At 49.6% G+C, this 11,718-nt stretch overlaps 1 long non-coding RNA gene across 1 annotated transcript in view; it reads left to right on the top strand.

Annotated features, from left to right (window-relative positions):
- Positions 1 to 1,485: 1,485 nt before the first annotated feature.
- Positions 1,486 to 11,718, top strand: part of LOC106992834 (uncharacterized) — an 83,976-nt gene continuing 73,743 nt past the window's right edge. The window contains exons 1-3 of the long non-coding RNA XR_001438915.3: positions 1,486 to 1,627; positions 4,091 to 4,183; positions 11,165 to 11,320. This is a non-coding gene — a long non-coding RNA (uncharacterized LOC106992834). The remainder of the gene's footprint in view (positions 1,628 to 4,090; positions 4,184 to 11,164; positions 11,321 to 11,718) is intronic.

The raw sequence follows: 11,718 nt of genomic DNA, 5'->3' as shown, positions 1-11,718 counted from the left end.
TCATGCCAATCTGTGTTTCCATCCTTCCTGCTGCCCTTGGAGGGGCCCCTGGGAAGGGAGGAAGGCACAGGTGTTTCTCCTTGTGCTGGAGTTTCGTTTGGACGGGGCTGACTCCCGAAAAGGTGGATCTGGATACGAAGTTGGAATGTGACCGGCCAGGAGAGCTAGGCAGCTGTGGTGCAGAGGACTCTTCTACCTCTCCTCCTCCTGCCCTAACCAGCTCAGCACCAAGCACATGGGGCACTTTAAAAGCCCAGGACATGCTGGGAGACTCGCTGTGCTACCCTCAACCCCTTCAGCAGGAGGAGCTCTGTAAAAAACGCAAGTGTGGGCCGGGCGCGGTGGCTCAAGCCTGTAATCCCAGCACTTTGGGAGGCCAAGATGGGCGGATCACGAGGTCAGGAGATCGAGACCATGCTGGCTAACACGGTGAAACCCCGTCTCTACTAAAAAATACAAAAAATTAGCTAGGCGAGGTGGCGGGCGCCTGTAGTCCCAGCTACTCGGGAGGCTGAGGCAGGAGAATGGCGTGAATCCGGGAGGCGGAGCTTGCAGTGAGCTGAGATCCGGCCACTGCACTCCAGCCTGGGCGACAGAGCGAGACTCCGTCTCAAAAACAAAACAAAATAAAACAAAAAAACGCAAGTGTGACCTTCATTTTGCTTTGTGACTTAAAACCCTTCACCGTTATTCAGCTGCAGCTCAGCATGGTGGTTGGACTCAGGAGCCAGATGACCTGGGTTCAAATCATGGCTGCACTACTCACGAGATATGTGACGTTGGGCAGGTCAGCTGGCCGCTCTGTGCCTCAGTTTCCCCATTTATAAAATGGGGGTGATGGTAGTGAGAGTCCTAGCCCACAGGGTTGTTAGGAAGCTCCAGGGAGGAAGGCTGGTGAGGAGCTCCCTGACTCCTGTCTGTCTTCTCTTCTGGCTCCATTCCTTCTCTCTGCTTCAGCCTCTTCTGGGCTTTGCTCTGCTGCCATCTTCCCCTGGCTACCCGCTCATCTCTCAGGTCTTCGAGGAAATGGCACTTTCTCCCTGGGGTGTTCTAGGGCTCTGAGCCCCTCTCAGCTAGGTGAGTGCCCCCATCCTGGACTCCCCAAGCAGGTAGTTATTTGATGTTGCTTCCTCTGGTCCACTTGTCCAATAGCTGAAGGTATCTCAGAGAGGGGGTGCTACATCCATGTGATTTGCCTGTGTAGCCCCAGTGCCTAGCAGAGTGCTTGGCAGACACGCTGGGTGCCAAGAAAGCAATGGCCAAGTGGACGAATTCACAAAGGATGGAAGGAGAAGTCATAGGTTAGTGCACAGTACCCAAAGGACAGAGCTGAGGCTGCTGGTCAGGACAGCTTCAGGCTCTGGCCAGGCTCCAGCACACAGCTGGAGGCACCCGTGACTCTAGCTGGGAGGGGCTGGAAGATCCAGGCAGCCCCTGACCGCCCTCCTTCTCCTTAGTCATGTCCAGTTCTGTAAACAAATTCTCAACTGCATCAGAAGGCAGCTGAGAGAACCCAGTGAAGAAACCTTTTGCAGAGAGAGAAAAGAACCCTTTTGAATGTGATCAATCACCCTGATTTATTTGGATGATTTCTCTTCTGGATTTCCTTAAACCAGGGAAAACCCAGGTAAGATATTTGGGGCCGTCATTCATCTAGACAAAGGGCATAAAAGCTTGTTACATCAAAAGCCACCGCTGGAAAAAAACAGAGTTTCATCAACCCACTCAGCTATTAATATGAGATGCTCTCTGCCTGGGGACAGCAATTGCTGTAATTGATGCAAACGGTCCCAGCCACACTCACTGATTGTGGTTCTGAAACTCAGAGCTGCAGTTGACCAGACTGATGCGGCCAGCCTCACTCTGAAGGATCCTGTAGCAGGCAAATTGCTGGAATGTGTTCAGACAGAATCCAGCTGCTACAACTGTCACACAAACTTCCTAGAATAGAGGACAAAAGGTAGCAACTTGTTGCTTCTTGAGCCAAGAGATTTAGAACATGAGACCAAATGAGAGACATTAAAATAAAAAATGCAAGAAGTCGGTGAAATGAGGATTTAGCTCACCAGGCCAAAGCAGGCAGTCTTGGGTCTTTGCTGGGCAGTTGTAGCTGCCATATAAGCTGTCTCTGCCGGGGCTGGGATCTGGAGGCTGATGCTGAAACCTCGGCCTGGAGGTGATGTTGATGAAGCAGGGCTCTGACAGCCCCTACACTGTCAGAGGTCTGGGCAGTGCAGATGAGATTATCACTCCAAGATCCTCAAAGCATCCAGGAAAAAAGCACATCTAGGTACATTAGCTGAAGTTTTTAGAACACTAGTAAGCACCTAGTAGATGCTCAGAAAATGCATATTTTCTTTCCCTTTCCTGAAGACCAGGGGCCTAGCTTGGTCTGTATTAATTACTATATCAGAGTCCTTATTTGCAAATGAAAGAAACCAACTCTAGTGGATTGAAATATAAGACTATTACTTCTTACTGATGGTGAGGCATGTTGGTGAAGCAGGCTTATCGAATGAGCAGGCGCTGGGAGGGTGTGCAGCTAGAACCATGGCCCAAATCACCATGCAGACCTCTCCCAGGGAGATCCCTGTTGCTTCTGCCACTAAACAGCAGACATCACAGCATGCTGCACTGACTCCATGGCACCAGGTCCTGGAACCTGGATGCCAACACAGTCCAGTACCCTCTACTCTCATTGAAATCCATGACACCAAGCCTTGCTGCTGCCCCACAAAGGAATTCTCCACAGTCCCTGCTGCTTTGGATCATTCACTCCAGATTCGAAATCCTGGCTGTGGTTTCTGGCCAGGCCCAAGTCACGTGCCATGCCAAGGTTCAAGATAAGCTAGGGGGAATAAGTATCTAGAATGTACACCTTTCAAAAAGGAAAGTGGGCTCCACTTCCCACTAAGATTCATAAAGTGGGGGATTCTTCCAACAAAGAAAGGGGCTTCAGAGGCTGGGCAGCCCAAAAATAGCACATCCCCTGCAGTTATACTTGGGTTTCCAGTCTACATGGCAGAAAAAAGAAGCAAAAGCTATGCTTGGACAGTGTGCAGAAGCTGGAGCCTGGGAAAAGCCTTAGCCTGGATTTCATGTTTCTCTCTCTGGAAAGGGTTGGGGGAGCTTTACTGTCATTGATGCCCCTACCTGGAAGGCTTTTCCCTCCCCAGACTTGCCCTCCTCCAAGACCCACAAAGATCTGCCTCTTGTTGAAGATGCGATTCTACCTCTAGATTGCATCACACTTTTTAGAAATGAATAACTTCATTTATGTAGGTCTTGTCAAGCTCCCCCAGATGAGGACAAAACTCATATTCATTAAACAGTTAACAAACATTCACTGAGTGTCTGCTAGGCCTTGGGGAGACCTAGGGCACAAAGACATGGCCTGTGCCTTTGAGAAGAAGGTCACATTGGGTGCCAAGTGTGTGGAGGTGTGAAGGCTTTGCAGAGGAGGTGACTTATTTAAATGGGTCTGAAGATGTTCCCAGCCATTGGTAGAGGGAGAGGTGCATCCCAGAGAGAAGGAACAGCATGTACAGGGCAAGGAGTCATGAGAAGGCATGGCAGTTTTGGAACGGATTTGTTGGGATATGGTGTGTGTGTGGGCAGCAGGCAAGGAGGTGGGAGATGAGGTCGCTGCTAAAGATTGGGACCACATGGCCGGGCACCGTGGCTCATGCTTGTAATCCCAGCACTTTGGGAGGCCGAGGTGAGTGGATCACGAGGTCAGGAGTTCGAGACCAGCCTGGCCAAGATGGTGAAACCCCGTCTCTACTAAAAATACAAGAATTAGCCAGGCATGGTGGCGGGAGCCTGTAATCCCAGCTACTTAGAAGGCTGAGACAGGGGAATCACTTGAACCTGGGAGGTGGAGGTTGCAGTGAGTCGAGATTATGCTACTGCATTCCAGCCTGGGCGACAGAGTAGGACTCCGTCTCTAAAAAAAACAAAACAAAAAAAACAAAGATTGGGACCACATTCTTTTTACCCCAATCTTTAAAACCTGCTGGTTTTTTTTGTTTCGTGTTGTTTTTTTAACCCATTGAGTTTTACATTTTGTTTTATTTTCTTATTTTTGTAGAGACAGAGGTCTTGCTATGTTGCCCAGGCTGGTCTCAAGCTCCTGGCCTCAAGTGATCCTCCTTCTCAGCCTCCCAAAGTGCTGGGATTACAGGTGTGAGTCACTGCGCCTTGCCTGAAACCACATTCTTAGGAACCTTGAGTATCTCCCTGAGGAAAAGACATTGTATCCTGAGACCATTAGAAATCATCAGATACTTTTTAAATTGATGTTTTTATTGTGGTATATATACATAACATAAAATTTACCATGTAAACCATTTTTAAGTGTACAGTCCAGTGGCATTAAACACATTCAAAATGCTGTACAGCCAGCACCACCATCCATCTCCAGAATTCTTTCATCTTTTAAAACTGAAACTCTGCACCCATTTAACACTCACCCCCCATGCTCCCCTCACCCTAGTTCCCGGCAACTGCCACCATCCTACTTTCTGTCTCTATCATCAACGCTTTTAAGCCCGAGGGCCACCTGCTGGGATTTTTAAGAAAAGTCCCCACAGCTACATTGTAAAGGATAGGTTGGAGGATTTGGGGTAGGAGGCGACTGCAGAGAACTCCAGAGGTGACGATGACAGTGGCAGTGGGTTGGGGGAGTGTGTGCAGGAGGGTGACGAGAGAGATTGCAGAGATATTGATTAGATGCAGAAATCAAGAGGCATCCAAGGTCACTCCAAGACATCTTTTTATTTTTATTTATTTATTTATGTTTTTGAGACAGAGTCTCACTCTGTTGCCCAGGCTGGAGTGCAGTGGCATGATCTGGGCTCACTGCAACCTCTGCCTCCTGGGTTCAAGCAATCCTCCTGCCTCAGCCTCCTGAATAGCTGGGACTACAGGCACATGCCATATGCCCAGCTAATTTTTGTATTTTTAGTAGAGACAGGATTTCGACATCTTGGCCAGACTGGTTTTGAGCTCCTGGCCTCAAGTGATCCGCCCACCTTGACCTCCCAAAACGCTGGGATTACAGACGTGAGCCACTGTACTTGGCCCGAGGCATCTTTTTCTATTTTATTTTCATGATGTTAACCCCCACAGCCATTCTTGTGTGAGACAGAGAGGCGATTATGATCGTACAGGAGTTTTAAATAATCCTCTGACCCTATCAATTCATAAATATTTCAAAATTACAGGCTATTTAGAGGGTGAAGGACATCCTCCCATATCATTCCCATAAGATGTGTGAGAGGACTTTAGGGCAAGTTTGCATGCTCTAATCCATTTCATAAAAGAGAAATCATTTACGAAAGTAGTTTATGGTCATGAAATGTGCAATGACAATTCAGAACAGTTCCTGTGCTAAGAAGAATTATCTGAAGCTTGCATTCAAAAGACAGCTGACTAAACACAGGATCTGAAGTGATCAGAAGACCCGGGTTCCAGGCCAGTCTGCCGCGAACTCGGTGACCCTGGGAGAGTGGCTTAACTTATCTGCATCTCTGTTTCCTCTTTAGCACAGTGGTTGCTGTGAGAATTAAATGAGATGCTTTGTGTAAAGCCCTGCGCAGCATGTGACCAACAGTGAGTGCTCAGTTCACAGTGGTTGCTGTTGTCTGTTATGATAACACTGATCATCATCATTATCTCCAAGGACTCATTCAGCCCTGACGCCCTGCGCTTTGAAGTTGTTCTTTTTTTTTTTTTTTTTTTTTTTTTGAGACGGAGTCTCGCTCTGTCGCCCAGGCTGGAGTGCAGTGGTGCCGTCTCAGCTCACTGCAAGCTCCGCCTCCCGGGTTCACGCCATTCTCCTGCCTCAGGCTCCCAAATAGCTGGAACTACAGGCAACCGCCACCAAGCCCAGCTAATTTTTTTGTGTTTTTAGTAGAGATGGGGTTTCACCGTGTTAGCCAGGATGGTCTCGATCTCCTGACCTTGTGATCCACATGCCTTGGCCTCCCAAAGTGCTGGGATTACAGGCATGAGCCACCGCGCCGGCCTGCAGTTGTTCTTGAGAGGGAGATGAAACTGTCCATTCCTGGTTGTTCTGAAGAGAGTGTCCCACCCTCCCTGCGGGGCCTCCCCCATCCCTGTAGGCTAAGCCTCAGCTTTTCTGGAGTGTGACATTTCCGCCAGCCTCATTCTCTTTCTTTCTCAGTTCTCCCAACTTACTCTGGCCCCAAATCACCCTGTCTAGTCTTCGTTAGCAGCTGTGCTGTTTCCTTTTCTGCCCCCATGATGCCAACATCTCCTCTGAATCTGGGCGCACTAGAGGTAGAGAAGGGGTGAGACCCTCTTCTCTCTCCTCTCTTAGGCCATAGACCCCTCCCTGAAGCTCCTCTGCCCCCTATCTCTGAGCCTCAGAGCCTTCCTTGCCACTCGGAGCTCCCCTTTGGGTGCCCTCTTGAAAGCTATGTTCTGGGTACAGAATCTTGTCTAGAGCCTCAGATATTGGGACTTTTCCTGTGGGAGGCCAGGCTGAGGGACACCTCTGAGCTCTGAGGGGGCTGCTGGGCTGTGATTTGGTGCAGGGCTGACATCTGTATTTGAAACACAGAGTGGGCCAATGTGAACTCTATTGACTGAGAAGAGACACAGGTGCTAGGGTGAAGGTGCATGGATTGGAGGCATCTTGGAAACCCACACAATAGGAAACGGCTTTAGCCTGGACTGTTCCCACAGGGCTAAGTGCTCCCTACCTAAGAGAGAACCCATGTGTTTTTCTTCTTCGCAGTATGTAGTTTAAAATCATTTACTTTGTAGACAACAATCCACAGGGCTAGGCACATACCCAATTGACTGATTGGTAAGAGTCAAATATTTGTTGATGGAAAAAGCTTCAAGTTGTGTTTAGAAATTGTTCATGAAGTTCAACATCTATTTTGAAGTGACTTTGGTTGTGAGGCTTGAGGTTCTGTATCACCCTATAGTTTTAGGGTCCTTTACATTTTTCAGTGTTGTTGAAAAGCAATTTATTGTTCACCATGTGCCATGGTAGTTCCCCACCTTGAGCGCAGAGACTGTGTTTGTGTCTCTCCCAGCACCTAACAGAGTGAATGTGTAGTAGATATTCAATAAATATTAATTTCGAGCATCTTTTGTAGCACACATTATTTATTCTAGATCGTTAACCTCAGAAATTCCAACTTAGTCACCTGCCAGGCCTAATTCCTTGTTTCAAGTAAGTGAGACACCACTCGGGGCTGCCTGTGATCAGTGCATGCTGCACGTTTTCATGCGTGTCTGCCCGGATTCCTGTGTAGTCAGCTGATGATGATTGAAAAGTGAGTATCCAGCAGGCATTGCAGGGACCAATGTCTCATCAGAGACCCTGTTCACACATGCTCTTCACTTGGTGAGTGGTTTTACAGGTTTCCGATGACAGCAAGTATTTGTCTGTATTTCCCGGTGCAGAATTCTAGGCTCCTGGCAGCTTTTGTGAAAAACCATAGGCAGGAAAACCATCACGTACTCCAAAGTTCTTCGAAAGTGAGTTTCATCACTGACCAGAGTTTCGAGTACAGAGTCATTCTCTTGGTTAGCGCAGAAGTAACTGCGCTACGGTAACTGACCAACAAAAGTGCCTTCCAGTTCAAGGTCGTGTTTAGTCTCACTTGAGCCCTCCGTCACTTGGATTAGGGGCCTCCCTGTCATTGCTGGAAGGGACTTCAGGAAGCATCTCTTCCAGGTCTTTACCTAAGGGCCGACGTGGACGGTGTGTGGCCCGGACAGGTGTGTGGGTTGTGAACATACTGAAATAGGCTGCTCTCATGAGTAAAGATTGGCTGCCCCCAAGCATCATGAGTGCCCCCCTGTCGCTCCCATTCTTTCCTGGAACCCTATAAATTCTCCACACCCTGATCTAGCAATGAAAGGGTTAATCCCTGGCCCAGCCCTGGGGGTGGTGGGTGGGGGCCTCCAGCTCTGCTGCTTCTGGGACTCTGCCACGTTGGGTCGGGTCGTTGGGTCGGAGGTGAGGTATTTTGACTGTCACTCCTGGCAGTGGGGATTCGGACCTGATGCACTGGAGAGCTGCATCAATGGGTTCCCAGTGAGGAAAGCTGTGCAAGGACGTGGCTACTTCAGGAGATTGAAGCTGGCTGCTTCTGGGGCTAGTCCTGAGAAGGCCTCAGGAGGCTGAGAAACTCAACACATGGCATGTGAGTAGTGTTTGTGGCTCTACCTACAGAGAGCCTAGAGGTTCTGGGGGACCTAAGTAGAAGGAGAGGCAGATGATGTCACCCCCGCATGTGCACCCCTTCCATGGCTGTCCACCTGCCCAGGATAATTAAACCCCTGAGCGTGGCATCAGGCCCCCAGTCCTGGTCCTTGCCCACCTCTCCGCTGTCTCTGGCAGTCCTCCTGCTCTCCAGCCCCTCCTCCGCCCTCCTCCCTCCCTGCATCATGCTCTTCCCTCTACCTGGAATGTCCTGCTCTTTGTTACTGACAAGAGTCTACTCATCCTTTAAGACCAAGGTTCTCCTCTTCTAAATTTTCTCCGACTCTTTTCCAAACAGCCCTGACCCCAGGGCCACCACTGCCCACCATAGTGCTTTTGCAAGGTTCAGGAGACATCCAGAGAAGAGGCATGGCAGAGGCAGCCCACCAAGGGTGCAGGCTGTTCTTGAAGCTCCCTCCCCTGTTCAGCCATCTGCACAGTGTCTGCCCTCGCCCTGCCCCTTGCTGTCTCATTGCATGCTGGCACCTGGTGGACCTCAGCATTGCATTTCCTGCCCTCCCTTGCAACCATAGGTTTCCTTCTGTGCTTCCTCCCACTGGCCCATGAGCTCTCCCAAGGCAGGGCCTGTGATGATGGCTTCTGTATCCCAAGTAACTGTGATAAGTAACCATGGATCCCATGGTAAGCTGTCCACAAATGTTTTTTTAAAGGAGAAAGAGAGCTAGAGGGGAGGAGAGGGAATGGGTAGAGGGAAACTCCCTATAACCTGTCTACTCCTCCGGCTCCCTTGGTCCTCTGGGGCAGTGCTGCTTTAATGGACAATGGCAGCAATGGAGGAAGAAGAGGAAGGGTGGGCGTGGTGTGTCCTGGCTGCAAAGAGGGCTCCTCACCAGGCTCTTGCCAGCGCCCAGCCCCCATAGACCCAGCCTCATGTTTACTTGCAGGGAGAACATATCCCTGGGGAGCGTTTGGGGAAGGGATCTCTCGGATATAGGAAAGCCTGGATTCTTCAGGGGAGCAAAGCCCCCCGAGATAGGATGTCCGGCACATCCTCGGGCCTCCTCAGAGGAATAAGGTGCTGTGGGACAAGGTAGAACCATACCCATCTTCCTGAGCACGGTCCCAGGCTGGGGCCACAATGAGGAACAAGGAGTCCCTGCCCTTGGGGAGTCCCAGTTCAGTAGAGATAAAAATCAATTACAGTACAATTCTCTACACACAGGGAAAAAAGTCTCCACAGTGCTGAGGCAGCCCCAGAGAAGAAGAGAACAATGCTGTTTGGGGATGGAAACTCACTCATAACGTACAGGAAGGGAGGTCAGGAGTAAATGACACTTACCTTGGGTTTTAAAGAATGAATAAGGGTTAGGCAAGCCAGTGCAGGATGGAAGGGAGTTTTAGGCAGGAGAAACGGCATATGCAAAGACAGTCATACATGAAAAACAGCGTGCTCAGGAAGACACAAACAGGGAGATAACGTTGGGAACTTCAAGTACCAGGCAGGGATAGTGAGAGATGGGGCAGAGGAGGTGGGTGGGAGTGAGAACACAAAAAATGGTAAATGGAGCTCAGAGGGATCTAGAATTTACCTATTACCTTCATTCAATTTACAATCACTTATTAAGCTCCTTCTCTATGTGAGATATTTTTCTTCGAATCTTCCCAGCAATCCTTATTCCTCCTTGCCACTAAGGAATGGGCACACCTTGGACACCACACGTCATCCAGACCCACTTTATAGAAGGGGAAACTGCAGCTCAGACTAGGTAAATGGGGTATCTGAGAGCTCCCAGTTGGTTAATGTCTGAACCAAGACTTGAATCCAGATCTCTAAATTTCCCAGTCCTGGCTCTGGTTCCAGACCCTTGCACTATGTGTGTAAAGCAGGCCCTTCAGACCTGAAACCATTTCTTATTTATTGACACCTGAAGTGGTTCGTGAAATGATACTCAGGTCAAAGGAAGCCAGGATCTCTTTTGAAACTCCGAAAATCAAAGAGACTCATGATTTGGTAAAGAGACTTCCATTACATGTGCATAAGCAGAATTTTCTGCTTGAAAAAAAAAGATGGTTTGGGGAGCTTGTAAGCACCTCCCTTTATGTTCACATGGATGCCCATTTCTGAGGCTGGCTTGTCAGTTGCTCAATAGTGGTTCTAGTTTGCAAACGGTTCACCTTCAGGGTATTGATCCCTCTCTAGTTCTCTCATTGATGTCCCTGTCATTGAGTGAGCTGTTTCAGCAGTGCTCCTGTTCTTTTTCAAAGTCACCCTTAGTTGCCATCGATTCCATCAGCATTCTTTGCAGGCTGCGACCTTATTGGTTTGCAAGGACAGCAAATATTGGGAGTTTGGAAACAGCACGCTCCTGGCTTTCCTGGGGAGGGCTGGGCCCTGCAGCTAGGTGGGCTTTGCTGAGACAGAAATGAGTGGCAGAAAATGACTGATTGTCTCTGGGTTACAGCTTCAACTGCTAGGGCTCCCTTGGCTTCTTGGGTACAAGTCCTCCCTACAGGACACACAGACTGCATCCTTCTGCCTCCCTACCCGACCCTGCACCCCCTGAGTGCCATCTTCATAACCGGAAGAAGTCATGAGCTGGAAGTCAGCAGGGAGCCCCCCTGCCCAGGCTGTGCAGGATGCAATGTTCCAAACCACGCCCAGATCTGCACCCTGAGGCCCCTGGTTGTGTGGGGTAGTGGGCAATGCCCAGGTTTGGTGTCAGACAGGCAAGGTTCATACCTCAACGCTGCCATTTCTAGTTACGTGACCTTGGGAAGGTTACCTGCTTTTCCTGAGCCTTTATTATTAAAATTTTATTTTGAAATTTCATTTCAAAATGCACTGTCTAATATGGTAGCCACTAAGCACACGTGGCTATTGAACGCTTGAAACGTGATGAGTCTGCATTGAGATGTGCCGTGAGTATAACACACCTGGATTTCATCCCTCCCCAGGTACAACAGTGACCCGTGGTGCAGTAGGGAGGGCTGTTTTCCATGCCCAGTGAGGCCTGCTCAGCACCCATGAGGTCTTTATGGATGGCCTGCCTCCCAGCTGATACCTACCTGGTCCTGTCACAGTCCCAGGACTCTAGACCTCAAGGCAGCCAGGCAGGTGCTACAGATGGTGACCTCTCAGTGGCACGGCCTGGCCCTGCAGCAGAATGCAGTGTTGGGGGTGGGGTGAGGAATGGAGTGTGGATTGTGCCAAAACAGGAGTTTCTATATCTAGTCCTGCCACCGACTGCACCTGCATTGCTGCGTGACCTTGACAGCTACTCCTTCCGCACCTGAACGTCCCTCATCTGGAAACTGGACTTGCCTCCTAGGGTTCCTGCAAATATAAAATGAGCTAACACCTTTGAGGTATTTGGCATTGTCCTGGCACTTGGCAAACACATGATAAATATTAGCAATCACTTGCAAGGGGTTGTGGGGTTGGGGGGAGCTTTGCCCCTCTCCCGCCTCTCCAGGGCTGAGCAGCAGTGAAGAGCTTTCCGCATAGGAGA

This window comes from Macaca mulatta, chromosome 13 (genome assembly GCF_049350105.2).
Source record: "Macaca mulatta isolate MMU2019108-1 chromosome 13, T2T-MMU8v2.0, whole genome shotgun sequence".
Lineage (NCBI taxonomy): Eukaryota > Metazoa > Chordata > Mammalia > Primates > Cercopithecidae > Macaca > Macaca mulatta.
This window is presented reverse-complemented; position numbering and strand designations above follow the sequence as displayed.